Consider the following 24,867-nt stretch of genomic DNA (forward strand, 5'->3'; position numbering starts at 1 on the left):
CGAGCGCAGATCAGCTGTTAAAATGGCTGTCCTGCAAAGCATGGGTCTAGAAAACGCAGGGCAGACATTTTAGGAACCCGACGATCAGCTGGGAAAATCGTCGTCCTGTGAAAAAATGGTTCCCGAAGCAGGGACCTAATCGTCGTCAAGCAGATTTCCCCCATAGGAAACGCCGTTTTGCGATCACTATAGCGATTGCAAAAAGTTGTTGTATAGCAGATTTGTTGTACTGCAGGGCACCACTGTAAATAAAATTTCTGGGGGTCACGTGGCCAGTGCGACTAGACATGGAACGCCGTTACCTTGGTGGTACCTATTTATCTACTCACATTTTAACATGTTTTCAGACTGCTAGGTTGGCATTATTTACATTAAGGATGTGTCATTTGCATTTCTTGGATTCCAATCCCTAGGCAAAGTTTTGGGAGTTCCAGCACACTGACCCATACCTTCCAACACGTATATTTCACTCACCTGGAACAGGGCCTAGTCATTCAATGCCATGTGGCATTCTAGGCCTTCATTTCCTGCCACAATGCTTCCTGGAAGGAAGCTATTGCAATGTTTTCTGGGTTATTCAGGAAGCACTCTCTACAGAGCCTAAAGGCCAAGGAGACTACCACTCCCAGAAAGCATTGCAGCAGCTTCCTCCGAGGAATCACTGTGGCAGGAAATTAAGGCCTAGAATGCCATACAACCTCAGAGAACTAGGCCCTGCTCCAGGTGAGTGAAAGAGAGGTGTCTGAATATATGGATCTGTGGGCTGGAACTCCCAGAATTCTGCTTGGGGGATTTTCAGAGAATTCTGGGGGCTGGAATCCAGGAAATCTGAATGGCATATCCCCACTGTAAATTCTTGCCCCAGTTTGTGATATTGGTGTTATTGTTATTATATGCCCTGAAGCTGCTTCCAAATTATGGCGACCCTATGATTTTTGGAGTATGTGAGACACTGAAGAAGTGGGTTTCCTTTGCTACATTTCCAATGTGTTTTTATGGCCAAGGAAGCATTTGAACCCAGATCTCTTTTAAGTCATAGCCAGTTACTTCTCACAGGACCCCACTCTAGCTCTTGTTGGCGGGCAGACTCCGAGTTTTACCCAAATAGAGAGAAATACAGCAGGAGAGGGGGAAAGCCCAACTGTAGGATCCTTGCACCAAGTAAGCCCATGAGAACGAAGCATGCTCAGGCCTCACAGAAAGTTGACCAACTTGGTGTGTGTTTGTGTGTATGCACACGGGTGCACGCAAATGAAAACCCAGTGGGAGAGGGGAAACAGTGGAGAATGAGTGAGAAAAGGATATTTACTGCTGGGGACCCTATAGAGGAGCATCGTACATTTTGTTATAGGTTCTATTTGTTAGGGTTCAGTAATAACAAAAATGTAGAGCATTTCTCACCAGGCCGTGGGAGAAGGGGGTCTTCTGAGTTCGGTGTCGCATACCTCTCTTAAGCTCCCAGGTTCCCTTGTTCTCGTCTTTCCCCTTTTCTTCCACAGTGTATAACGAGCAAGATTAAATAGCTGCCGTTGAGCAGGTTAAGTGAGGTTAAACAGCACACACCTCTGAGGAGCAACGGCTCCGGCATTTAGGGGTCCAAGGGAGAAGGGCCCAGTGGCTCCCTCCAGTGGGTAAAAAGGTAATAGAAAAACAAAAAGAAGTTCAAAAGTCCAGCCGACTTGAGGGCAACTTGCTGCTAGATTTCAGCCACTGTGCGGGAAGCCCCCTTGGATAAGATCCGTTTCATCTACAGTGTTGCCTCGCTAGACAGTTACCCCGCATGACAGTTTTTTCACTAGACATTAACTTTTTGCAATCGCTATAGCGATTCGCAAAACAGTGATTCCTATGGGAGAATTTTGCTGGACAATGTTTGGTCCCTGCTTCGCAAACTGATTTTCGCTAGATGACGATTTTGACAGCTCCCTCCGCGCTCGCAAAACAGGTGTTTTTGGGACCTAAGCTTCGCAAGACAGCGATTTAAACAGCTGATCGGTGGTTCGCAAAGCGGCTTTCCTATGGCCGATCTTTGCTAGACAACAACGATTCTTCCCCATTGGAAGGCATTAAACAGGTTTCAATGCACTCCGATGGGGAAATGCTTTTCGCTAGACAATGATTTCGCTAAACAGCGATTGCAGTGGAACGGATTATCATCGTCTAGCGAGGCACCGCTGTATAGCTAAAGAGTAAGTCAATATTTAGGTATGTTCCATTGATTCTAGAAGTCTACTGTGAGTAGCAAACAAATCTTGGCCACAAGCTTTAAGGTGGAACCCTCAAAACACACACACACACACACACACACAAAGGAACCAGCAGCAAAATAAGACGTACAGAGCTGGAGAAAGCAACTCAACCTACAGCTCCCAGATAGGAGAGGTGGGGACAATATCTACACTAGGCTGCATCGCTATCCTTCAGCGGAGCTTGGTGGTTCTGATTTCATGGAGAAGGGAGGTTGTGAATCCCCGCTGGGTTTTAGTTCAGACTCTGCAGGCCCTCTCTGCGGTGCTGTTGGCCACCCAAATGGGTTCAGCACTGTGGCCAGCTCCTTTAAATTTTGGATTACCACCCCTGCGCCTTGACGAAATCTGCGACAATCGTCCTTCCAGAAGTTGACCTTGGGAGTCTCCGCTGCTATTCTTTGGCCATCGACAGTGGTGGTATAGAGTAATGCAGGGATCACATCAGTGGTCCTCCTGTGTGAGGAATTAGCTTCGCCTGGCAGCTGTCATGGGATCACCCTTGGCGACTACCTGTATTTCTCTAGCAAGGATGTCACTCTGACCAGAGAGATGGGGGGGGGGAATGTTGTGCAGAATGCTCTCCTTTCACCAGCCGGAGTCAATCCCATCTACCTGCTTCCAGGAGGCATCCAGCGATGGTTGTTCCCTCATTGCTCCCTCGGACTCATTGTTATTTAGTGTCCACGCTCACACTTTGCCTGACTCACCACAGCATCTGGAGAGCGCGGTGGCCAAAATTAAGAGAAACGGCCTAATTAGAGCCCGTCAGCTGACAACAAAGCAACAGGAGAGGATTGGTATTTCCAGACGAAAATGGTATGAGCAAAGGAAAAAAGATCTGCATTTGTAGAATTTACTAGTGTTAACGGCTCTCCTCCAGGTCAATAGCTCATATTGTCGGCAGTGCGAAATTGTTCAGACATATATAATATGCTCTCAAAACATTGCTTAATTAAATTCCGGAGAACATTGACGCACAAACAACACCAAAAGAGAGAAGAGAGATATATTAATATCAAGAATTTCAGCACGTGCTGTGTTTACTTAGATCAGAAAACATTGGAGGGGGGGTGGTTCTCCCTGCTGCAGAGAGATGAGGTGAGCCAGGTGGGTTTGTGGCCCCAACAGTTCAAGGTGTGATCGGAGAAACATGGCAAGCCAGCAGCGCCATGCAGAAAAGGAAGCGGTAATGTTCAGAAAAACCAGGGCGTGGGCATCTTATGATGCAGCTGGAAATGAAACCATCACCAGAAACCCAGATGTAGAAAGGATGCTGATGAACAAAGAGCCGAGATTGGCTCAGTGGATATGGCTTGTGCCTTTTGACGTTGCTCTGGCTGGACCCCCAGACTCATAAAATGGCCCGTCTTCTCTGGTCCTTTCTTGGTTTCACTCGGCCAGCTTATTATCTGTCGGAAGGATCCATCTGTGGTTTCTTTGGGTCCATCTGCCCTCGTGGTGAGTATTTCTCCATTCAAATGGCAATGAGTTTGTTGCTATACAAGAATATAATTACCAATCTCTTGCACAGAATGTGTTCATTATTTTCTCCCCCAGCAATAATTGGACCAGGAATGTGGACGTGTGAAGGTATATAATCCAATTATGAAGATGAGACTTCAGCATTTGAAACAAAACTGGATGGGTTGCTTTCTCTCTCTCTCTCTCTCTCTCTCATTACTTATCTCCTTTCCTGTTGTATGCAATTTTGGAGAAATTATTAGGGCCCACATTCCAGTGGTGGGTAGTTTCACTGGCTAATGGGGTGGAGCAAAAAAAGACGAGCATTTTTTTAAAGCTGAAAACTCATCTCGACAGTAACTCTGTCTTAGGGGGGGAAAAGCTCTAGCTTTCAGAAAGTGCTGGGAAATCCACAGAAAAGCTGGAAAACCTTCAGAAGATGGGGTTCATGTGGTATACCATTTGTGCAACCCAAGAAAGCTCAGATTTGGCCCTCAGGTCCAGGAAAGTGATTTGGTCCCAGGCTTTGCTGTTGCCCACCCTCTTTTAGACACTGGGAAGAGCAGTAGCAATAAAGACATTCTCTTTCTGCTGTGTTCATACTGAGGCTCAAGCCCCTTTGTCAACAGAGCAGTCACGAGAAAGCACCAGTTGCCCCAGATGCCAAAATGGCTAGTTATAGCTCTGATCCTTTAAAACAGAAAGACTCGAACTCAGAACACAAGCCCTGCACACTGCAACATTTTTCCTGCATCACCCCTTGGCTTAAACAATGGCAAGATATTTTCCCCAGACTATCCGGGTCTGTTTTACACTCCGTCGTTCCCATTTTCAGATCTTCAAAAATTCCCTTTGTATGAACAACGACCATCAGAGTCCCCCCCCCCATTAGCCATGGCTGTGTGAGGATTCTGGGATCTGTAGTCCTTTCTTCCAAGCTCTGCCCGTCCCCCAAATGAAATTCCAATCATTGATTCCACTCAGGGCGGCTTTTGAACAAAGCCCTCTTTTTTCCTGAGAACCAGCCCGATCAATGCTCTGGATTGTCAACATCAGCTAATGAAAGGAGGATACCCTTAATGTGGAGACAAGACCCAAATTAAGGCACTGAAATCTATGAAAGCTTTAACAATGTGCTATCCAAGAATTCAGTTTAAAACAAATCTGTCTCTCAGATACATAAGGTACGGCGATGATTTGACATCAACCAACACATTTGTGAGAGGTTATTTCTCGTTTGCTTGTGATCTTGGTGCCTAAAGATTTATGCGCAGGCTGTCCGGAAGCCTGAACGGCAACAGTGCTGGTGAATCTCCACCTCTCAGAGAGATAGGTAAGCAGTGCCAAGCAAAGGCCGTTTCAGCACAATTATCCCCTTATATTACTGGAATGTATCAGCCACTGTTTCAGAGAGTGCTTTGTCTATATTACACTGTATTTCATCGGGGCCTGCCAAAGCTCTGTAAATAATTCACCAATATGCAGACGAACGGAAGGCCAGCGTTCCAAAATGTGGCTAATTTGCAGGATTATTCAGGCAAAGCCGTTCTCCTCGCTTTATTTCCCTGCTTCCCCCCCTCCCTCCAACTACTAGGTGTACATTTGAGGGTGGGCTTTTGAACCTCAAAGATGGAGGAAATGACGCACCAAAACAGAAAGAAAGCAAAAGGGGGCACAGATTTGTCTAAAATTTGCCTATCCTAATTTATAGAGGGAGACGCAAAAGCCAGAATGCAGCTTTATGCTAGAAACACACATTCTGGGAAGGTCCTAACAAGTCCTCAAATATCTGTCTTTTGGGAAAATATTCACCCTTTGTCTATCTTGCACACTCTTCCCAAGGGCTGTTTTGGTATCATTTTGGCCTCCTTCACCCTCTGGCCCGCGCTCTCCTGGACTAGAGTTACTTTTCAAAAGTGGTGGCTATTATGATCGCTACTTTTCTGGGCCATGGAATGGTAATGGTAAGGTTTTTTAAAAACAAACAAACAACTTTCCAGCTCAACATTTAGCTTGGCCCTAGTAAGCCAGAAATTAGAGGTGCGCACTGGAAACCAACACAGTGGTTGATAGCACTTGAGCAGGTTGACTTAACAAGATTCAAACTGGATCGGATCTGATGACCTCATACTTCTGGTGCAAGAGAACCTATGGTTTTGCCAGACAGTACGCCCCATGCATTTCAAAACCTGTACATATCATAAGAAGACGGAGACTAGAAGTTGGCCACTTGTGGCTTGGAAGCTATAAGCAGCAGTTTCTGTTGTCCTCAGAGTGTTCCCTGCTTCCACTCAAAGAAATACTTTTAAAATACCCTAAAACAAAAAGCAATGTCCTCCAGGAAGACCTCTGGAGGATCCTACAACTTGTTTTGGTTGCAGAAGCCCTAAAATGAAAGGGAGATTAGAAGACTGAGAAGTAAATACTGGTGTGGTAGCGCCCTTCTTTCTGGCCCCCAAACATGCTCAGTTTTCTCCCCCTGGTGTCAAATGCCATACATTCAGTATGAGATCTTAGGATCACACAACTCTCCAAATACACAGTAAGATTTTAGGCATCCCCCCCCCCATCTCAGCAATTAGACAATGAATCTAATTTTAGTTCTGATAAAGAAAGTGGCCATTGGCTCCAGTTCTCTGAAACAATGGTAGAAAATGGCTTTTTGTAATGCGAAACGTTTAACACTCTTTTCGCCGTTTTGCTCTTCAGACCACTTAATTTCATGATCCAAAGTCTGCACTATAACAGAAGGTTATCAAAATCGCTTTGCAAACATTAGAGAAGGTTTAGGCTTCCCTCTGTCCTGCATGGACCAGGCATAAATCCCAGTTTAACAGATGATGGGACGATCGCCAGAAAGGTGAATTTTGCCCAAGGTCACTCAGCGAGTCTGGGAAGACATTCCAACCCAAGAAGGAGGCCCCTCATTTTCCACACGGTTAAATCCAAGCTTCTTTTCTCTTCTCTGAGGCCTTTTACAAACTCCATTTCATATTCTGTTAAAAATTTATCTGCTGGTGCTTCACACCTGGGCAGTCCTGAATTTTAACATGGCCGGTGGCCAGGGATGATCAAAACTTTAGTCCCAAACTTTTGGGATTTAGCGCCAAGTTGCCTACCCCTGGCATAGACAATACTGAGCGAGGGGGACAAGACATCTGACTCAGTATCAGGTAACTTCCTAGAGATGAATCCAGATGATCCTTTCCTTTCTGTTGCTACAAACCCAAGATTTATTATTCAAGCCTTCGGCTTTTGTTAATAGCTTGGTGTGAACCACTTAGGCGTCATGGCAAGTAATCATTGATTAGACCCTTCTGAAGGAAGTCAATTTGTTTATGAGAAGCTACGTAGGGTAGCCACTTCCACCTCACTGAACGCAAGCAAAGTCAATTAGGAGTGAGGGCAATGGTTTCTAGGCCAGTCAAATGGGCATCCGGTCTCTGAACCTGGGGATTCTATTTAACTCTTGTGACCAGTTAATGGCAATAGACCTTTCCTTCCTCTTTGATTATATCCAGGTCTGTTTATCACCTCTGTCTCTCATAGATTCTGAATAGAATATCAGGGTAGACAAAGTCAGTTAGGAGTGAGGGCAATGGTTTCTAGGCCTGTCAAATGGATGTCCTGCTTCTGAACCTGGAGATTCCCTTTAGCTGTTGTGACTGTTTGTTTGTTTGTTTGTTTGTTTGTTTGTTTGTTTGTTTAGACGTACACCCCACCCATTTAGTGGACAAGCCACTACTCTGCCCAGCTTCCAGAAAATAACAAGAGTATACAACAAAGTTGTATAAGTTGTCAGCTTTCTTGCGCTACTGGACAAGGAATCAGGAATTCTATCTACACACCTAAGCGGAAAGAAAATGGGGCAGCTTCATTTATAAGGAGGGGATTTTTTGAATTTTCTGGACCACAAATCCCATCATTCTGCTTTCGGGGAATTCTACCTATCTCACAAGACACCTTCCAAACATCGAAATGTGATTCACCCGGGACGAAGGCCTAAACGGTCAGGCTTTGAGGCTTAGCACGGCCTAGCTGTGCCCAGGTAGGAAGAAGGAAACTTGGGCAGAGCTAGGCCTAGCTAAAACTTGCAGTTTAAGGCCTTTCACCCAGGCGAGCCACTCATAGATGCCTGTGAAGTGTCTGTAAGGGAGGTGAAGCTCCCTTAACAGACAACGATGGCATTTGTAGTCCAGGAAAATCTGAAAACCCCATCCCTATTCATTTGCTCCTGAAACATGGCATCCACCTCAGCTGTTGTTTTCCTCCTCTCTCCTAAGATGTCTTCGAAGCTTCCGTCTCCCGATTTCCAGTCCCTCCTCCTTCGTACTTCTTGCAATCCCCAGTTGTGTTTTTTTTTATGGTCTCCCCAACCCATGTTTCTATCTTCTCTTTATGGGTCCCGGCAGTGATGGTTGTCAAGGGAGTGCCTCGCCGTTACTGTGTAAGATGCATGGATCAATTAACTCAGTTGCCGGGTTTCGCTTCTGAATCAATTAAGTGGAACTGAAATTAACTAAAAATATCCTTTGCTTATTAACAGACTGAACTAATTGCAATAAAGGGTGGAGGAGGGAGAGGGGGAGTGAAATGAGGAGATTCCACTTATCGTGGTTGATCCTGACCCTTTGCGTTATCTCAAATATGCCTCACTGGCTAAATAAACTCATAATTTGACGAACGTTCAAGCCATTATGGCTGTCTTTCAATGATTTTGGAAGCTGGGCAGCAGGACTGGTGGATCAGTTCTGCTTGTCTGTTTGAAGGGTGGAGTGGAAGAGGTTCTGGTGGGTTTCCACTACACAGTCCTCCAACTTGCCCTTCCCACCAATGGCGTCAAGCTGCGCCCGTCCTCCTCCTCCTCCATGACATGGGGATAACATCCCCCATGCAATAGGGTTTTTTTTGTTTTGTTTCTATACTGGTGGACAATCTGTGCATTGTGATGTAACAGGTAGCAATTCCTGACTGCAAGCCCATCTGGTTTTGCATCCAATTTGGGTCCAATCATGTCCTGCATCTCACTTTCCATAAACAGTGGTTAAGGAGGCCTTATTAGCAACAAAGGGTCTAATTGGTCCGCATTGGTTCCGTATGTGGAGGAAGAGACCCATGTTCAGTGGGAGGTCTTCACAACAGCTGCATGTGCACTATCTGGAGAAGTTGCAGTTCTAGTGTGGAGCATCCATTCTGCACACACGAGGTCCTGGACTTAATTTCCATTGTGGAGAGACTCCGTTGGGGCCCAGGGAAACAAAGGGGTTTCTTTGAGTACTCTTGTGTAGGATTGGGCTTCATGGTAGGATTGAAGACCATGGGGCTCCTCTTGATGTGGCTGGAATGTCACTCCCCCATCCCACCTTGCCTGAGCGGGTGCTAGGGGATGGGTGCTGTAGTCCAGCACCATCCAGAGGACCACATGTCTCCTGCCTCAGCTTTATGAAGGGAAGTCAGGATATCACATGGCCTTCTCGAAGATCTGCACCTCTGTCTGAGACTTTATGGCTGTGAAACATCTAGTTAGTCTTCCATTATACTGTACATGGTTTAATGTGCAGTATATCTCACAGAGAGCCGAGGGAGGGTGGTTTTTTCTTTTCTTTTCTGGAGAACAACAGCCAGAATCCCCAGCCAGGATGGCCACCCACTCTTAGTCTGGGTTGGGATGATAAGGGATCACCAAGGCCAGTCTGGTCTGAAAGCGAGTCTCAGAGGTTATATGCATTATCCAGCTCAAGGATCCTGGTGTTAGCAACTGAGTCAAGAGCTTGACCTGAAGGGCAGGGATAGCATGGGGTAGAAGACCCACCTCCATTGATTCGGGGAGCAGAGCAGCCTCGTCCTCCAGCTGTATCAGAGCTGTCCCAAGACATCTTGCTACCTGAGATCCACTTGGTGGCCTGATCCGTCTCCCAATGGTGACGGGAGCGTCCTTCAACATGTCGCCTTCTCCACTACACCTGAAGGCAGGAGCTTTGCTTAAGAGAAGCCGACTGTTTGCCGCCCTCTTCCCTCCAACGCTTTGCTGAGACCTCCAGACATCTGTCCCCTCCGGTGACCGCCTCACTCCACCTCATGGCAGGACAGGTCCCAAAAAATCTACGCTTGCTGTAAATCACCATAGAACATCTCCCTAAGTTCCATTTTTTTTGGGAAGCACATTTGAAGAGGAAGGAATGCCTCTTTGGGGAAATGTTGGAGAAATTTCCACAGAAGACGAGACCTGAGGCTTTTTCTAGGGTAGGGGAGAGGTGCCGTCTTGTTCGCCATGTGATGGAGGAGGAGAACGGGTGCAGCTTGGAGCCGTTGGTGGGAAGAGCGAGTTGGAGGACTGGATAGCGGAAACTCACCAGAACCTCTTCCACGCCACCATGCAAACACTCTCCCTACACTTGGGTTTTTGGGGCAGGAGGCCGCCTGGCGAGACCGGGAAAAATTAGCAGTTCGGGAAAGAATCTCTTTTGGATGTTTTTCCATATTTGCCATGTGAGCGCAGCCCACCCCTCCCATCGCTGGATCTTCTGAGCAGCGTGTGTGTGTGTGTGTGTTTTGTAATTAAGCAGTTAATTGCACTGGAGTTCTTGATTAGCTTTGGGGGATGGTAATGTTCTAGCACGATGAGACGTTGTGTACAGTTCAGAATCATTTACAGAAATTGGAGCTAATTTTGCTGTCTGTGCTTATTACTGCATTAATTTAATTTGGGTTGCTTTTAGCTCATTAACACATCTAATTAATTCGTTGACATCACTATTAAGATGTCTCTTTGAAATTGGCGTCTCCAGATAATCAGGATGGAAGAGGCTGACAGATCAGGCGCGAAGCTGACTGGGAAAACGGGGGGGGGGGGGGGAAGGAGTGAAAAAAAAAGAAAAAAAAGAAAAAGCAGAAAGAAAGAGACGCCAGCTAATGAATTTTCCATCAGAATTGCATGGTTTGCCGGAGCCTGGCGCTCGGAAGCGGGAGAGGGAGTTTGCAAAGCCGAGGCAAGAAGTGCAGCAGAGACCAAACCACAAAGGGGGGGGGGTGCTTTAGTTATTTAAAAATATTATTTGTTTTGGAAGGAGCCAGACTTGCGTTCGGCCGATAAATAGGCCTTAATGAATGGGCATTAGGGCTGCCTCTTAGAGAATTCATTTACTCTTCCCCTTTCCTGTTTTCCTCCCACCCCCACCCCTCTGATGTCATTTTGTAATATTATTATTCATCATGTTCTAATACCAGCCCAGGGTGGTTTCGGTAGGGCTTGTGGCAAAACACAGCTTGGGGACATGGGAGGGTTGCAGGTTGCAAGAGGGCCTCCGAAAGAGGGTACGTCTTGGGGGGACTTAGGATCTTAGGATCCATTTTTATTTAATGTTCAGCGTATTCAGGCCCGGATCAAACTATCCAAGGGGCTGTGAACCCGGGATCAAAGGGGCAAACGTTGTGGTCAACATCAATCTGGTGCTCACCCTTCTGGAGGAAATAGAGAAAGACCTAGAAGGAGCAGAAATAAAGGCGACGGTCAGACCCTTGTTCAGAGCTGGAAAAGTTCCCTTTTTCCAAAGTCATAGCATACAAGGCGTCTCGAAGGAGTGAGTTAGTCTCCTAGTTAACAAAATAGCTAATTACTCTCCTAGGTTAAACATTGCTGGAGAGGTAGCTGCCAAGCTTGTAATCGGGTTGCAGGAAAAATAATAATAGCATCTTGTAATCTTAGCTGGCTGGACAGCTCAGTGGTTTAGGTCTCTGTCTGCGGAGCCAGAGGTTGGGAGTTCGATTCCCCCTCCGGGGAGGAGAGTCAGCCTGGGTGGCCTTGGGCCAGCTGCACCGTCCCAGGGATGCCCCCCCCCCAGAAAAAGGGAATGAGAAACCACTTGTGAGGACTCTCTGCCTGGACAACCCTGAAAAGAGTTGTCATATGTTAGAATTGATTTGACCGCACGTGATGGTGATGATTGTTAACCTTATGGGTAGAAATCTTCTGGCAGAGAAATAAAACAAACCCACCAATAAATAAATAAATTTCTGGGGACCTCAGCTGTAGCGTCCGGGTAGAAAACCTCTGTCCACGTGGGGAAAGGAGGTGCACCTGAAAGGTGAAAGGTCAAGAGCAAGAGGATGGCCTTAGTGGGGGTCACAAAGGGTCATTTAGTAGCGAGAGGTGATGATGAGTAAAAGTCTTAATGATAGTTGCTCCAAGTCATGTCCAGCGGTCATCGGGGGTGCGTGCGTGACAAGGACATGCAAAGGTGAGTAATGAGATGAACCCAAGGCTCTGTGCCTTTTTTGATGAGGTTCCCCGGGAGTGTGTTTCTGCTGATCAGTCGCCACCTCTCCATGCTTCTCTGCCGTTCCTCTTTCCTTCTCTTGGAAGATCAGCGGTTCCTGCCTCCTGCTTTCCTTTTTTTAAAAAAACCTGTAACTTTTGCACCATTGCATGAAAGTAAAAAAACTGATTTACAAAAATTGAAATAGAAAGCATTACAGGTAAAACATGAAGGTGTTGGGATCCCCCAGCAGAAAATGACGAGAAGGGAAAGGGACAGAGACGGAATATATGACTGGAGAACGAAAGGTGGATGGTCACCAGGAGGCGGATACAGAGAGTAGACTGCAGGATGAAACCAGGGTCCTACGTATGTTTACTATAATCCAAGTTTTCATATTTGTTACTAATTCTGCCTTTGTATACATAAGGACTAGAAACTTGGTCACACTATAGAACTGCAGCCAAAACTCTGTCCAAAACCTGGGTTCAATCCCCGTTAACCGGCTCAAGGTTCACTCAGCTTTCCATCCTTCCGAGTTCAATGACTACCCAGCTTGCTGGGAGGTGCAGCCTGCATAATGAAAAAGCACAGAGTGTGTTTTAAGCACTATGGAACAGTATATAAGCAGCAAGCTTTTGCTTTTTTTGGGGTCATGTTTAAAAGGGAAAAAAAAAGAACGGATCTTCCACTCAGAAGTGTAACCTGTTTCTTCCTCTTATGTTTGAGGACGCTGACTTGATCCACAAAACTCACATTAAAATATAGTGGTTCGTTTTTAAGGTGCAAGGACACATTGGTCTTCTTTATTTTATTTTATTTTTATTTCCAGCCTCGTATCCTAGCAGAGACTCACACAGCCACCTCTTCTAAAGCTACGACAGTTTCTTTCTGCACCCCTGGGGGAAATCCAAGCATACCTGAAACATCATCCTTGAACACCAGGGAAGAAAATGCACATGTTTTGTTACAGAAATTCTTCTTGGTGTGGGATCAACTACTCAGAAAGAGAAGGCAACCCTATATATATATTTTTAAATCCCTCACATTTGTCTTAAGGAACTCTTGGGAGAACGGAAGATCACACGGAACTGCCCATCCTTGGAAAAGAAGTTTGATCCTCTTTCTTTTCTTTTTTATTTAATTTCCTTCAATATTAGGAACTCCGCTCCTTCGTGCTTCATTAAACACTTTAGTTTAATAACAGATTTCCCCAAGAGATTCTGATCCAGGACCACGTGAGCGGTGAGTAAACAGCTGCATCAATTAACCCCATCATCTCTAGGGTGCTATTAGAAGGTGAGCTACCCTCAGAAAGTGCATATGGATGCAATTAAGCTTAAAATACTTCTGTGTCAATAGCTTTCCGTTATTTGTGTTCTCTCAGATCGATCCTGCTTATGTTTTCCACCTTAAACAGCTCCTCTTGCTTCATCAATAACTGAAATGCTGCTTAGATTTATTAACTTTCATTTTATTATTATGCTCTGTCAAGCCGCCAACCTTTCCTCCTGATTCCGTGCAGCCACCTGGCTGGGTTTGAACAAGGATTGGTCACCATCAGCTTTCCAAAATATATTTTGAAACATACATTTTTCTTTCTTTCTTCTCCGTGTGAAAGGTTGTGCTCCTAAGGTTTTGTTACTGGCAGTGGCAGCAAAAAAACACGCTGGTGTGTTTTGGTCCGTCATCTTTTGCCTTTGTGGACATTGTGAGACTTCCTTAAAATTAAACAGAGCAAAAGAGGATCTAGGATCTAAGGAGTGAACAGGATCAAAGGTTCTCTTGCTGCTGGATAGCTCAGTGGGTTAGGTCTCTGGCTGCTGAAGCCAAAGGTTGGGAGTTCAATTCCCGACTGTGCCACCTTGAAAGAGGTTGGACTTGATGATCGAAAGGGTCCCTTCCAGCTCTTCAGATCTAAGATCTTACTAATAGAACCAACTAGTTGCTTCTACAGAATTCTATCAAGTTCTGGCTTCACAGCGATGTCCTCCTTAATGACCGCTTGTCTCTACGTTCTGGCATTGAGACACCAAGGGAATACCTCCAGTTCTTGGTTTCTGGTTAATAAACTGAATTGCTGTTTGATTGCTAACCATATCAGCTTCTTAATTATCAGCCTTCTGCAACCTGGGAGATAAGCTGCCATTCCTGTTGGACCCAGACAACACTGCCGGGGTTTAGAGGGGACGGGACATTTAGTCTGAGAGACCTGGAAGGACTTTGGTTGGAGAAGATGACTTTCTATAAAGTACATTAGGGGTCCTTCTAGAGCAGTCATTCTCAACCTTGGGTCCCCAGATGTTCTTGGACTACAACTCCCAGAAGCCTTCACCACCACCTCTGCTGACCAGGATTTCTGGGGGTTGAAGTCCAAGAACATCTGGGGATGCAAGGTCAGGAGCCATTCCATTAAGCTGTATATGTTGGTAGCACAACTATGTTGTTTTCATGATGGACCCAAGATATCCTGAACATCTCCTATATCAGCAACCCTTGCAGGGTTTTCGGGGGGGGGGGGAAGAAGAGTTGTGTTTCAGCCGAAATGCAAGGGGTTCTGAGGACAGAGTTTCGCCAGAAATTCTACCCTGCAGACCTGAGCCACCACCACCGCCACCGAATTCTTGATTCTAGACCAAATTGAATTTACAATTTGCTTTTGGGCAATGTGTAAATTGGCACTTCCTTGATTATTAATGAAGTGCTAATTGCTCTTTGCAACCAATTTTTATGCAAATGCGCTGGGTGCTATTTGCACAATCGTGCCGTTTACAGTTTTTTCCCCCCCCCAAGCATTCCGGGATGCCCTGGTGTTAAGGTTGCAAAATAAGAAAGTAAGCAGATAAGAGGTGTGCGTAAGGGGGAGGACAGGAGATATCTCTGTGTACAGCAATTAGTCGGAGCATACAAAGGCCTCTCTCTTCTAAGGACTGTTGCTGATTCAGGTTTTTGTGTGTGTGTGCATTTGGAAATTAAAGGCATCGCAAACCAAAAAGCATTCCAGAACGGCAGCAATGGAAATGATTTTCACTGGCGAAGTCGTCATCATTGTCGTCATCATAGAACTGCACACCTGTGGATCATTGAGTCTAGCCCCTGTTAAGAAGACCCAATGGGCTCTCGACCTCTGGCTCCACAGGCAGATACCAAAGCCACTGAACTATCCAGCAGCAGTTCATCATATAAGCCATTCTTGATTAAAATAAATTCTATGCTTTGATAGAGATCCATGGTGGGACTGGGCTGAACATACAAGAAAATGATTCTTGTGATAAATGGAACAAGGCTGGAGATGCATGAATTGTGTCATCCTAGGAAGCATGGGTGTGTGTGTGTGTGTGTGTTTAGTCGTTTAGTCGTGTCCGACTCTTCGTGACCCCATGGACCAGAGCACGCCAGGCCCTCCTATCTTCCACTGCCTCCTGGAGTTGTGTCACATTCATGTTGGTTGCTTCGGTGACCCTGTCCAACCATCTCATCCTCGGTCGTCCCCTTCTCCTCTTGCCGTCACACTTTCCCAACATTAAGGTCTTTTCCAAGGAGTCTTCTCTTCTCATGAGATGGCCAAAGTACTGGAACCTCAGCTTCAGGATATGTCCTTCCAGTGAGCACTCAGGGTTGATTTCCTTTAGAACTAATAGGTTTGTTCTCCTTGCAGTCCAGGGGATTCTCAAGAGCCTCCTCCAGCACCACAATTCAAAGGCATCAATTCTCCGGCGGTCTGCTTTCTTTATGGTCCAGCTCTCACTTCCATACATCGCTATAGGAAAAACCATAGCTTTGACTATTCGGACTTTTGTTGGCAAGGTGATGTCTCTGCTTTTTAAGATGCTGTCAAGATTTGTCATCTTGACAGCATCTATCCAGGCAAATGAGGATGATGAAGCATGGGTAGCTGTGATTTACTTGTTCTGAAAATTGTTCAATTGTGGGCAGTATTACCAACTCTGACTGGCAGCAGTTGCTCTCTAGGAGTTCAGGCACGATTCTTTCCTAGCCTTAGCCCTAGCTGAATATCATTGGTGGTCTCTCCTTTAAATACCAATTGGGCCCAATGCTGTTTCACTTCCAAATTCATTTGGATTAGCTCTTGTGGCCAGAAACAGACCTTAATGTTAGCCCATAATTGGAGCTGAAAGTACATTAATGTTGCAAAGAGGCGACTGAGGCAGTTTTCCTTGTCTGTGATATCAACCTTCAGAGGACTCCTATTCTCAAATTGTGAAGACCAGCCACCTAACAAAGCAAATTAATTTGAAATATCCAGAGGTCAGAGAAGCTTGTGCTGTGACATTCAGATGCTCACATTAATTAAGGATTTCCTTCTTCCCCTTACAGCTTGTCTATAACATCTGTTTCTGGCCTCGTCAAAGGTTAGATTCCACTCTGAATGCCACCTAAGCTTGCCGGGGAAAGGAATCCAATGGAAAGGGGTCAAAGCGGACTCTCCATTTTGGAAAGCAGACAACCCCCTTTAAAACCCCTGCGGTTCCTGTTCCAGAGATAGAAAACATCAAAGTTTTTGGACTACAAAATCCATAATGCCCCAGCCAGCACGGCCAACTCTGAGACTGAACTGTTATCCACTTCTCCGGCATGCAGGGCGAGGCCCACAGTCCCATTCGTATTCTGAGTTGTTTTATAGAGGTAAAGGTAAAGGTAAAGGTTCCCCTTGACTATTTCTTGTCCAGTCGTGTTCGACTCTAGGGTGTGGTTCTTATCCCCGTCTCCAAGCCATAGAGCCAGCGTTTTGTCCGAAGACAATCTTCCGTGGTCACGTGGCCAGTGCGACTTAGACACGGAACGCTGTTACCTTCCCACCGAGGTGGTCCCTATTTATCTACTTGCACTTGCATGCTTTCGAACCGCTAGGTTGGCGGGAGCTGGGGCAAGCAACGGGAGCTCACTCCATCACGTGGATTCGATCTTACAACTGCTTGGTCTTCTGACCCTGCAGCACAGAGGCTTCTGCGGTTTAGCCCGCAGCGCCACCACGTCCCTGTTTTATAGAGACATTCATGCAATTTTGAATTTTATTCTGAATTTTGGATTTATTTATTTTCATGTGGCCCAAATAACTAATCCAGGCAAATGAGGATGATTTTTTTCCCCTTCCAAACTGGGCACATACAGTGAAGAAGGATGTTTTACTAGAAGGGGTAGTTAAGAAGGAAGTTAATCTGCTAATCAGTCACCATCCGCAGTAGATGTTATTAGTTGATGTAACCAGATCCCCAGCCTGGGACCTGGACGAGGCCTCGGTTTTCGTCTGAAATCATCCCAGCTGCTTCCTTCTCTCCTCTTCTGTCCAAGAGGACTGCATTTACAGTGGGCTCAAACACATTTAAATCCATTTATTGCAAAATTACTTTTCGATAATTACATCACTTGCGCTGACTCTGTTGCCTAATGAAATTAGCAGGAGAGATATTAGAAGGAATATAAAATTAAAGGAAATGTTTGAAATACCTCCTTCTTTCCCCGACTCTTTCTAGCACGGCCCTTATAGCTTAGCAGGAAAACGAGTCGTGTGCCCATCTTGGATGGGATTTGGAAGGCGCTGGGCGTAATTTCATGACGCCTTTTGTATAAATTAATTATAACGGTTATTGCAGCTTTACGTTATTAGATTGGAATCGCCTTACTCTTCCTCTGACACGAGGGGAGGGAACATGTCACAGCTTTACTCACTCAGAACTTGGGCAAACTGGGAAAAGTTACTTTAGTAATCCAAAAAGTAACTTTTGAAAGGAGATAGAACATATTACCCATGCTTGTAACGCAGACACACAAAAGTCTTTTGAATGTAAATGGGGAACTCCAAGAGGCGTCTGGTCAAGGAAATCGGGGCCCAAAAAATGTCGTAGTTGGTTACGGTTGGCCAACCTCCTACGATGGCCCAAGACATTTTGCTGCCTGACGCAGAGGATACAAGCTTGAGTGACAGTGGACTCTCCTTGCTCCCTTCCTTACCTCTGCTCTCTAAAGTGGTCTCCTTGTTCTGCCTAAAGAGGAGGAAGGCTACTGACCCCAGCTTCGAGAGGACCGCGAATCTGCTCCAAGGTTTAGTGACTTTAATCTGAACTTTACTGAAACTCTCCAAGGTGCTGACGCTATCCTGAGGATACAGCCCGCTGTGTCATAATAGCATTTGAGTTTGGACTGAAACCCAGAACAGACTCACTGGACTCCCTTGCCTATAGGGTATTGTGTATCTTTCTTTCATTTTTATCTTTCCTTTATAGGGACACATGATGGATCTCTTCTTCTCCAATTTATTCTCCCAACCATCCTGCAAAGGAGGTCAGACTGAGGTCAAAAGAATGGGCCAAGGTTCCACCTAGTCAGTTTCACGAATTTCATGGCTAAATGGGATTAAACCCCTGGATCTCCACATCTCAGGCCAGCCTTCTAGCTGCTTTGCCCACAATGGCTTTTATTGGGCTTTCCAGGCCAGAAGGCGCACAGCATACAGGCAGGTTCCTCCAACCAGCTCTCCTACAGAAATCCCATCTTGACACCTTTAATTCTCTGTGAAAAGTTCTGGGTTTATCTCTGAGACACTCGTCTACATATGAAAGCCACACATTTCTAGAAGCATCTTCAAAACATGAGTCACCTGTTTGCTGTTCCAATGTCGAGGGACTCCATTTCCACCTAGTTTGTTGCCAAGGCACATAAACCCATGAGATTTGATCAGAGTGCCTGGGGTTCTTTCCTTTGCCGTCTTTTGTTTATCCAAACACGTTCAGTTTCAATGCAACTCTGAGCTCTTCTAAAGCCATACAGGTCCCTCGGCCTGCAGAGCAAGCTCTAGGGCTTCCAGATCTATGTGGGTTTTTGTGGTTGTTGTTTTTTGCCAAGAGGCTGAGATCTTAGGGAACAGGAGTCTGTGAGGGTTGCCAGACAGCAACTGGCTGAAGTTTTGTGGCGCGATGGGCCTAAGTACATGGACCTGTTGGGTTCCTCTTTGGTCCTCTCCCCTTGCTCCTGGCTTTTTGGCACACCCACTATGGTCCTTTCATGGCATTGGACAGTGAAGAAGAGAGCGGAGCACCACCATTGCAACTCAGGAGACTTCTTATTGCCTGTATCCAGGCAGCACCAAGTTTGTTTGCTGTACCTCTGCCACAACACAAGGGCTACAGGCAGGATTATCCTGGTATCCTCCAGGCTGTCTTCTTTTCTTGTTCCCCTGGTGCTTCAAAACAAGCCCACCATTGAAATCCAGCCTTCCTGGCACTCACGGGATGGAAAATATATTCCAGTTTCTTTAAAATTTGAGGACTTTCTCTTTTTTTAAAAAAAAATATATATATATATATATATATAATGCTGTACAAAATGCAATGAATGTTTCATTTTATTTTTATTAAATATCAAATTGATGATTCCTGACACTTTATTAAAGTGTCAAAACGAGTGTTTCTACATTCTAATTACTTATTCTAACAAGAAGGACAGCTCTCCGGGAGGGGCGCATGCGCGCACGAGCCTGCACGGACGAAGTCTGCTACCGTTAAGGAACACCTCTTAAAACTATCATTTGCACCTCCAGGCATCTCATTAATATCTTGACTGGCCAGACAGTGCAGATTCCGCTCCTCTGACCCGGGGCGTTGACTGAAAAAAAAACTCCACCAGGAGCCTTCTCCTTTGCTCGGGCTCCTCTTAGACATAATGCCTATAAAATTAATAATGACTATTCAACTTAATTGAATTCCTGATTAATGGCAATTCCTCCTGGCCCGGCGTTGGCAGGCAGCTCTTTGTGAATGGCGATTAGAGAAAATGGCCTTCAACCTTGCGCCCGGCCAAGGGACTGCATTAACCCCCTAACCTGGATCATGGGATCCACGTTGGGCTATTAACAGCACAAACTAATGCCAGTCTACGCTGAAGTCAGCCCCGTGGAGCGCAGTTGGCTTTATGCAGATGTGCAGTTAGATTTACATCTGAGTAAGAAAGGAAGTAGAAAAGATCAAGTGCAGTGGTGCCTCGCTTTATGATTGGCCTGCATTACGACAAAACCGCATTACGATGATCTTTTTGCGATCGCAATTGCGATCGCAAAACGATGGTCTGAATGGATTTTTTTCCACTTTGTGATGATCGGTTCCTTGATTCGGGAACCGATTCATCGCAAAACGACGATTTTCCTCCAGCTGATCGGCGGTTTCAAAATGGCTACCAGATAAATAAAATGGCTCCCTGCTGTTTTCTGGGATGGATTCTTCGCAAGACAGCCACCGAAAATGGCCGCTCTATGGAGGATCTTCGCTGGATGGTGAGTTTTTAGCCCATTAGAACGCATTAACCAGGTTTATTGCGTTTCAATGGGTTTTTTATTTTCGCATTACGACATTTTCGTTCTACAGTGATTTCGCTGGAACGAATTAATGTTGTAGTGCGAGGCACCACTGTATAAGGATGCGTCATTGGAGATCAAGACTAAGATTATCCATACGCTTATGTTTCCGATCCCTGTGTCTGGGTATGAAAGCTCAGCAGTGAAGAATGCTAACTATTAAAAAAAAGGATTCGTTTTAAACGTGGTGCTGGAGGAGAGCTTTTGTGGCCTGGACTGCCAGAACGACAGACAAGTGGGTCCTAGATGAAATCAAGCCTGAACTATATCTCTGGAGGCAAAAATGTTGAAACTGAGGCTGTCCTACTTTGGGCACATCCTGAGAAGGCAGGGTTCTCTGGGAGAGACAATAATGGCGGCAAAGGTGGAAGGCAGCAGGAAAAGAGGAAGACCCAATATAAGATGGACTGACTCCCTAAAGGAAATCACAGTCTTGAGTCTGCAGGAGCTGAGCAGGGCTGTTGAGGCCAGGACATTTCGGAGATCACTCAATCATAGGGTCAACAAAAGTCAAAAGGCACCTTGATGGCGCCTAACAACAACAAGAAGGTCCTAGCCTACGTAGCATGTCAATCGTTTTTATCCTTTTCCCTTTAAATTTGGTGCACCCTTAGCATTCTTTCTCTCTGACTTTCTTTGAACCTAACTGTGTGTTACCGACAACTCACCACGGCGACCCAAAGTGTGAACCAAGCAGGCTTTTATGTTTCAGGAACCACAACTCGAGACAAAGAACTGGCCTGCGTCATGGAGACCGGTCTGGGAGGAAAAGCAAGGTGCAGAGTTCAGGAAGTAAGAAAAGCTTTGCTACGAGTAAGGAATTCCCTTTTCTAATGATGGGTGATCTCTAAGGTAGAGTTTGGATTGCTGCCTTTCCCTTTCCCTACAGAGCTGCTGTCTATTTTTCCAGTGGCTGCTTTCAGTTTTCCAATCCAAATTTGTGATCTTCTTGGGAACAGAGAATATGTTCTTGCTCATAACTGAAAACTGCTCTTCAATTAATTATCTGTCCTATTAGAAATACATGAGGGACGATGACACCACTGTATAAAATTCCACTTTGCAAACTGTCCTCCTCATCTTTAGAAGGAGAAAGAGATTCTTCCTGTACCTGTTGGTTTAGTGGATGCCAGAAAACCATTCCTAGAAAGGAGTTTATGGACACAAGACGTTTTGCTGAGTTTGCCATTACTATTATATTTAATATTAGCACGGCATGTTTATTTATTTATTTTTCTTTATTTGATTGCATTTCCCCCTCTTACTTTTGCAATTTGAAATCCAGGGAAGGCGGGGTTGCTCCGTTGTATGCAGATACAACGCTCTGGTTAAAAACCTTGCATTTTCTATTCTGAGCAAGCGGGGGGGGGGGACTCCACAAACTATACTTAATATTTAAAACAAACTCCCAATTCTGCACAAGCAGCTTAAAAACAAACACATGTATAATGAGAAAACAATAACTGAATAGCAAATGATGGGCTTCTTAAAAGCAGAAGGTGGATTTTTTTTTACCCCCTCCACCTTGCACCCACCTTTCTGGTATGAAAGGTGAATTTGAAATAGGGAATAAAAGGAATAATTCAATGAAGCAGCGTTTGCTTTGGGTCGGATTAGCTGTCCTGTTAAAGATGCTACAGCATCAGGTGTGAGTTCTTTGAGGACTCCGTCTGTTCTAGCTCAAGAGTGGGAAAACCTGCAGAGCCCAGGGACCAAATTTCTGCTCTCGGTCTTGCTGTGGGATGCACCACCCTTAAAAGAAAAAAAGAAAGTTAAAAAAAAACGTTGTGGGTTGTTTGAGGGGGAGGAAACATTCTGCACTGGGCCTTCTGAGGGAAGAGCCAGCCTGGGTAGCTTTGGGCCAACTGCACCGTCCCAAGGTTGCCCCCTAGAGGAAGGGAAGGGTAAAGCACTCCTGAGTATTCTGTACCTGGGAAACTCTGAAAAGGGTCACCAGAAGTCAGAATGGACTTGATGGCCAAGGATGATGATTAAAATTGGAGCAAGAAGGAGACCCGTTCTTCGTTTTACAAGGGGAATCACTCCCAGGAGTGGCCACATTTTGGAGGTGCATGCAGGGAGAGGGTCAAGAAGGGAACTGAGACCCACAAAAATGGGCCAAGAGTTACAGGCGGCTGAGAGAGGATATTTTATCTACCACGTTCTAGCCAGCAAGTCTGCCCAAGGCAGAGGCAAGAAGCTCAGCGAAGAATGGAGAGTGAGGAGAGAGGGTGAAGTAGATGTTCCCCTTTCTGAGAACTTTTGCCAATGGGCCACTGTTACATAACAGCACTGATGTTACCTGTCTGTCATGGGTTTGGAGGGAAAGTTCCATCCTATGGGGAGTGGAAGGCGGGACATCAGGAGGAGGGGCTGTACTGTATAAATATGTGATGCCTGTGTGGTGAAGGGAGATGCTGAGACAAACTGTGAGACACTGGGTTGGGACGAAGCAGCAGCTGGGAAGAAGAAGCTGTTGTGGGAGTCTGTGTGTCTGACAGGGTACTACTGTGGGTCAGAGTACCACCCTGATAGGTTCAGGGGTCTGTTGGTTAGCCAGAACTGATGGGTTCAGGGTCTGTGCTTTAAGTTAAAGGTTCTAGGTGAACCAAACTGTATGCTTGTGTGTGTGAGAATAAGCCACGTTACTTTATTTTATTCACCTGATTGTTTTATTTACCCTGTTTGTATTTAAAATAAACCTTATTCTTTTATTGTTTAAAAATCCATCCCTGGTCTGTGTGACTTATTATAGGGAATGGTTGGTGGCAGCTTAGTGTAACTGTGTGACATATCCCAGTAGGTCTGGGTTTGTCACATTGATTGGTGTCCAGCGTGTGGGATACGACTGGTCCAGTTGTCCAGCGGTCCAGCAAAGCCTTGGCAAGTGTGCCCAGAGCAAGGGGGGTCTAGTCAGGGACAGTCTGAGGCGCGTAGGTAATCTTCTAGGTGTACCTCACGGGGAGGTGCACTAGTAGAAGAACGTGCCAACTGGGGAGACTTAGATTAAGGTGCTCTGAGGCAGCCTGATTTTGGCGGGAAAACGCTGAGGCAAAACTGCGTAGCAACAGTGAGCTAGCTTGCCAGCTGAGAGGCCCAGCAGAGGGGGGTAGGCTCTGACTCGATACTGTTGCAAATTTAGTGCTGAAGAACAGCAGCAATCTCTGGGGAGAGCTGGTTCTGAGGCAAAAAGGAAAAAAGTGGTCGTTTTATTTTGAGGCTTGACTTTTTAAAGCAGCCTGTTCTGAGGGGGGTTATGCCCTTGACTCGAAGCCAAGTAGCAGACATGAGTGAAGTGAAAGACCCCCAGATTGACCAAGGTTCTGAGGATGAATTTGGCTCAGTGCAGGGTGACAGCACAGGAGAGCAGGACCCAGAACTCAGGAAAATACTCCTAGCCCAACAGCATGAACTGAGGGTGAGGGAAATGGAGGAAAGGTTAGAGAGAGCGAGAATGGAGAGGGAAGAAAGAATGGAGAGAGAGAGAATGGCGTTTGAATTAAGAAAACTGGAACTGATGAACCAGAACAATAATAATAATAGGGATTCTGAGGGAGGCCAACTGTCTAAGGCTGACCTGAAGAAATTCCCTGTGTACCACAAGGGAGATTGTCCTGAGGTGTTCTTTTCCTTAGTGGAAAGAGCGTTTGTGGACTTCTCAGTGAGGGAAACTGAGAAGATGACCATCATGCGATCTTTAATCAGTGGTAGCCTGGCTGAGGTTTATGCCGAGATGCCTGAGGAATTGATGAAAGATTTTGCAGAGTTTAAAAAACTGGTGTTTGCAAGACATGGGATAAATGCAGAGCAGCTGAGACAAAGGTTCAGGTCCCTCACTAAAAAACCAGAACAGACTTTTACCCAAGTGGGGGCCCAATTGGTGAGGCTGCTTGAGAAATGGCTATCGCAGGAGGGAATAGAGACCTATGAGCAGCTTAAAGACTTGATAGCCCTGGAACAGTTCTATTCAGTCCTGCAGGGGGAATTGAAATTCCAGGTGAGGGAAAGGAAACCGAAATCTGTGGCAGCAGCCGCAGAGATCGCAGATTTTATCTCCCAAATAAGAAAGCCCTTGGGTGAGGGGAAATCTGTAGGTAAACCCAAAGAAACCTACAGCAAGTACTCTCAGGGACCAGGGAAAAGCCAGCAAGGGGGAGGGGCCCATGGTGAAGGGAAGCCCTCAGACATGAAACCAAGACCTCAGATTTTGGAGGGAAAACCAAAACAAGATGAGAGAGAATCAAAATATACCAGAAAATGCTATTTCTGTCAGGGAAAGGGTCATCTAATCTCAGAGTGTGAGAAATTAAAGCAGCTAAAAGGAATGGTGCCTCAGAATTCTAGTGGGACCAAGCCAAAAGCTGTGTTCTGTGTCCAGAAAGAGCAAGGCTCAGTGTCACAGAGGGAGCCTGTTGCCATGGCTACTCAGTCTGGGACAGCTGCCTATGCTGATCAGGCTGAGGAAAATGGTCCTCTACTGGAGGTAAAGCGCTGCTTGCTGATAAAAACAGATTCTCAGTTGTTTGAGACAGCA

At 45.7% G+C, this 24,867-nt stretch overlaps 1 long non-coding RNA gene across 1 annotated transcript in view; it reads right to left on the reverse strand.

The window, feature by feature from the left end:
* LOC144584679 (uncharacterized) overlaps nucleotides 1-22,740 on the reverse strand; it is a 191,164-nt gene extending 168,424 nt beyond the window's left edge. Inside the window, exon 1 of the long non-coding RNA XR_013539091.1 lies at nucleotides 22,611-22,740. This is a non-coding gene — a long non-coding RNA (uncharacterized LOC144584679). The remainder of the gene's footprint in view (nucleotides 1-22,610) is intronic.
* Nucleotides 22,741-24,867: the final 2,127 nt, after the last annotated feature.

This window comes from Pogona vitticeps, chromosome 13, assembly GCF_051106095.1.
Source record: "Pogona vitticeps strain Pit_001003342236 chromosome 13, PviZW2.1, whole genome shotgun sequence".
NCBI classification, from domain to species: Eukaryota; Metazoa; Chordata; class Lepidosauria; order Squamata; family Agamidae; genus Pogona; species Pogona vitticeps.